Source organism: Silurus aristotelis (genome assembly GCF_946808225.1).
Source record: "Silurus aristotelis genome assembly, chromosome: 21".
NCBI classification, from domain to species: Eukaryota; Metazoa; Chordata; class Actinopteri; order Siluriformes; family Siluridae; genus Silurus; species Silurus aristotelis.
This window is the reverse complement of record NC_139594.1, coordinates 21,261,309-21,266,308: the sequence shown is the minus strand read 5'-3', so window position 1 is coordinate 21,266,308 and position 5,000 is coordinate 21,261,309. Positions and strand designations below refer to the sequence as shown.

Genomic DNA, 5,000 nt, shown 5'->3' with positions numbered 1-5,000 from the left:
TATTCTATATTAGACCGTCATTTGTTTAATAATGGTATAATTGCTAAGGAGTAAAGTGTTCCAGAGAGTCACAACCTTGTCTGATGCCCCTGTTAACACTAAAAGGGGGACAAACCACCATTAATTTTTAGCATACTTTCAACTTTATATAACACTTTAACTGCTCCAATAAAACCTGGAACAAAACCAAAAACATCAAGGGTGTTCCAAAGATATTGGTGCTCAACCCTATCAAAAGCTTTTTCCTGAAACAAGAAAAATGTTCTCAGAAATAGACCTACCAGGCACACAATACGTCTGGTCAGGATCTATGATGTCCCCCATCACTTCTCTTAATCTATTTGCCAGAGTTTTAGAAAAAAAATTCAGATCGGAGCACAACAGGCTCACTGGTCTCCAGTTGTAAATTTCCTGAAGTTCACCTTTCTTGGGTAGGAGAATAATCACAGCTCTTTTACAGCTCACTGGTAAAAAACCCTCATCTATGCTCTCATTGAGAACATCCAAGAGATCCTCACCCAACACCTCACAAAAAACTCAATTGTGAGCCCATCAAGTCCTGAAGCTTTTCCACTCCATAATCTACAATGGGTTTCATAGCTCTTGTGCACACAAAGGCTTCTCCAGTGCCTCCTTTGACTTTTTTGGAAGCTTCGATAAAGCTTGATAAAAACTGGCAGACATTTCCTCATCATCTTTATATTCACTCCCATACAGATCCTTCTAGAACCTTCCAGCCCTTTGTTTTATTTCAGACAGCACTGTAAGCTCCTGCCCGTTCTCTGATCACAATGAGTGAATGGATCTACTCTGGTCATTCTTTCTTTCCAAATGAAAAAAGAATTTGGATGGAGCATCCATTTATGTTCAATTGTTGTAGCGTGTCCTGACCAATGCACCTTTTGCCTTCACGCCTAACATGTCTGCAAGAAACATCCTTTTGGACTTGAGAACATCAACACTATTTTGTTCTCCAGTAGACTCCAAAACTGTTTGCACCGCTACAATTTCCTCTTCAAGTTCTTTCATTTTTTGTGTAATATTTTTAGAGACATTGAAAGTATACTGTTGACATAATAACTTAATTTCAACTTTTCCAACATCCCACCATTGTTTTACATTTATAAAACTCTTTTTCTTTGATTTCAATTCCTTCCAAAAAAATAATAAAAAATTATGAAAAACGTTTAAACATTGCATCACTCAACAGAGACATTAAAATGCCAATAGGAACTCTTTACCTTATATTTGATATAAACACTACAAATAACAATATCATGATCAGAAACCCCAGAAGGACTAATTACACAGCTCTTCACAATATTAACATGATGTTTAAAACAGTAGAGTCGATCTAATCTAGCCAAAGAAATACAATTCTCTCGAGTGTGCAGCCATGTATATTGTTTATCATTGTTGTTTAAACGTCTTCATATATCACACAGTTTATGGGTTTTAATCAAAGTGCGCATGGCACAGCTGGAAGCTACATGGGGCTCAGCGGGATTCCGATCTAATACACAATTCTCAGTACAATTAAAATCACCACCAAAAAACACATTCATCTGAATTACAACTCTGCAAAATTCCATTAAGATCATGAAGAACACAAACTCTCTCATTAGCATTATTAGGAGCATATACATTAATAAACCCACATTACATTTTTCACACTGTGCACGTACAAATATCAGTCTACCAGCAATTTCACCTTCACCTCAAAAGAGACAGGAGTGAAATGTGCAGCAGAAAGCACAGCTCCCCCTCCTCTAGAAGAGCTGATGTGAGAGCACACCACCACCCCCTCCCCTTCTTTCCTCCAATTCATTTCATTTAAAACATCACTGTGCGTCTCCTGAATAAACATCACAGCAATTCTCTTCTGTCTTCATAATTTAAATAACAATGCCCTTTTATAATCATCTCGTGCAGCATTCATATTAAGAGCCTATTCTCACCACACTCATAAAGAAGAATGAGAGAAGGATTACACACAAGACACATTTCAGCATGTGAAGGCAGAGAAAACGACATTGTTTCAAACCCATCCTCTGCCTGAAGTTCTGATCTTCATTTAGCAGGAATTTTCCTTCATCTATATATTTCCTGAACGGTGAACTTTCCTTCACCCTCACTTCTCATTAACATCCCAACAGAATCAACAAACATTTTGCGATCAGGAAAAGAATCTGTATCCTGCACATTCTTCATCTTTTTTGATCTTTGTAAAAAAGATTTGACTTTATCAAAAGAATAGTTGTCAGGGATTCACCCTGCCACGCCCCCCCTCTGTAGCTGTCAGGGATTCACCCTGCCACGCCCCCCCTCTGTAGCTGTCAGGGATTCACCCTGCCACGCCCCCCCTCTGTAGCTGTCAGGGATTCACCCTGCCACGCCCCCCTCTGTAGCTGTCAGGGATTCACCCTGCCACGCCCCCCTCTGTAGCTGTCAGGGATTCACCCTGCCACGCCCCCCTCTGTAGCTGTCAGGGATTCACCCTGCCACGCCCCCTCTCTGTAGCTGTCAGGGATTCACCCTGCCACGCCCCCCTCTGTAGCTGTCAGGGATTCACCCTGCCACGCCCCCCTCTGTAGCTGTCAGGGATTCACCCTGCCACGCCCCCCTCTGTAGCTGTCAGGGATTCACGTTCTTGAGTCACAGGCGGTCGGTCGTTATATTGTCATGCCGGTAAATCGCGTGGCTGCTCGACCGCTGGCATTCACCGCTGGCTAGAACTCCGGAATCCATTTCCGTATTGGATTACTCATTGCCGAAAGCTTTACTTTCATTTGGATTATGTTTTGGACATTCGCGCTCATGATGGAGAACTCGATTTGCGCGGATGTCATTGTTTGTTGTTTTCCTCGGCTTGTGAGAGTTTTTGTGTTGTACGGTTTGAATTAAAGACAATGATCGGACTTTATCTGCTTCCGCGTTTGCAGCCTGACAATAGTCACTACATGTCTTCCTTCTGCTCTTATTGTCCAGAGTTTCACTGTCACAATCTTCAACAGGACTTTCAACATTTTCACCTTCATCAGCTTGTGTTTCAGACCATTGTTTTAACTTTTTATTCCTCATCTTTATTTACTCCTTTTTCTCTTAACAGGAGGTGTTTTAAACAGTGTGTCATCACTCACATAATCTGGATTCATTTCTTCTTCACTCACACCTGCTTAGCTGCTTTGACAGTATCTATTACTGTTTCCCCCTCTGTCACCTCGGGTTCTCCCCCCGGCATCAATCCTTCCTGCCTCTGGTGCAATAGACGCACCTTCAGCCTGATCACATTCAACCGAACCAGTGAGAACAGTATCTCCAGCCTGATCACATTCAGCAGAACCAGTGAGAACAGTATCTCCAGCCTGATCACATTCAGCAGAACCAGTGAGAACAGTATCTCCAGCCTGATCACATTCAGCAGAACCAGTGAGAACAGTATCTCCAGCCTGATCATATTCAGCTGAACCAGTGAGAACAGTATCTCCAGCCTGATCACATTCAGCAGAACCAGTGAGAACAGTATCTCCAGCCTGATCACATTCAGCAGAACCAGTGAGAACAGTATCTCCAGCCTGATCACATTCAGCAGAACCAGTGAGAACAGTATCTCCAGCCTGATCAGATTCAGCAGAACCAGTGAGAACAGTATCTCCAGCCTGATCCCATTCAGCAGAACCAGTGAGAACAGTATCTCCAGCCTGATCACATTCAGCAGAACCAGTGAGAACAGTATCTCCAGCCTGATCATATTCAGCTGAACCAGTGAGAACAGTATCTCCAGCCTGATCCCATTCAGCAGAACCAGTGAGAACAGTATCTCCAGCCTGATCCCATTCAGCAGAACCAGTGAGAACAGTATCTCCAGCCTGATCACATTCAGCAGAACCAGTAAGAACAGTATCTCCAGCCTGATCCCATTCAGCAGAACCAGTGAGAACAGTATCTCCAGCCTCTTCATCAGCCGCTACATGAGCGCTGTTATCCACGGTCTATACACGACAGGAACTTCTAATGTGCTCCGCCTCTCCACACTTAAAACATCTGATAGTCTCAGAACTTACATACACAACATAGTCAAAGCCATCGATTCTGAATTTAAAAGCCACACTTAGATCCTCTACTTCACGTTTAAGGACCATAAAGACTTGTGGTATAAAAGAGACTACCGTAATTTCCGGACTATAAAGCGCACCCATATATAAGCCGCACCCACTGAATTTGACAAATATTTTTATTTTGAACATAAATAAGCCGCACCTGTCTACAAGCCGCAGGTTTCTACACTAATGTACTTTACACAGGCTTTAATGAAAGACACGGTACACACGGTGTAACAGGTGATATATGTTGCGCTTCTATTAGGAGCATTGCGATACTTTGGGAAGAGACCGGCACTGCATTCTGCCGGTATTACTGCGTGTGTGGAGACCGAGGATTATGTCCTTTTTATTTTTTGATGCTCATTTCTAAGTTTCTTTGACTAACCCGTAACGCTGTTGCCAAGAACAATGAATAAAGCACGAGTTTTGGAAACCTGTCTGTGCTTATATGTAACTGGAGTTAGTGAGCTCTCCCTTCACCCAGACTCAACGCGCTACAACGGCTTGTATCTAAACAGCAGCCGACCAAGTAAGTCATTGTTCACTGTCTTTCTCCTTCCTTTCACAACTACAGTGGTACCTTGACCTACGAGTGCATTAATGTATGAGTTTTCCGAGGACGAAAATTAAGATAAGCAAAGAAGAAAAAATAAAAATGTTAAAGTTTAGGGATACGTAGTGTACAGGAGTGATAGTGAAAAACGAGTTTTCCCTCCACCTCCGCTTATCGCCTCTACCCCCCCTCCACACACACACACACACACACACACACACACACACACACACACACACACACACACACACACACACACACCCCACCGGAGTTTTCGTTAGCTCAAGTCGTCTCATCTCCAAGGAAAATACACTGAATAAAACCTTTTTATATCTTTACATACT

General features: G+C 42.6%; 1 long non-coding RNA gene and 1 pseudogene across 2 annotated transcripts in view; both read right to left on the bottom strand.

The window, feature by feature from the left end:
• LOC310716380 (NLR family CARD domain-containing protein 3-like) overlaps positions 1 to 5,000 on the bottom strand; it is a 58,590-nt pseudogene that overhangs the window by 11,240 nt on the left and 42,350 nt on the right. The window lies entirely within an intron of this gene.
• LOC310716585 overlaps positions 4,792 to 5,000 on the bottom strand; it is a 481-nt gene continuing 272 nt past the window's right edge. Inside the window, exons 1-2 of the long non-coding RNA XR_014530639.1 lie at positions 4,902 to 5,000; positions 4,792 to 4,845 (exon numbers count right to left, since the gene is read on the bottom strand). The exon at positions 4,902 to 5,000 is cut by the window's right edge and continues 272 nt beyond it. This is a non-coding gene — a long non-coding RNA (uncharacterized lncRNA). The remainder of the gene's footprint in view (positions 4,846 to 4,901) is intronic.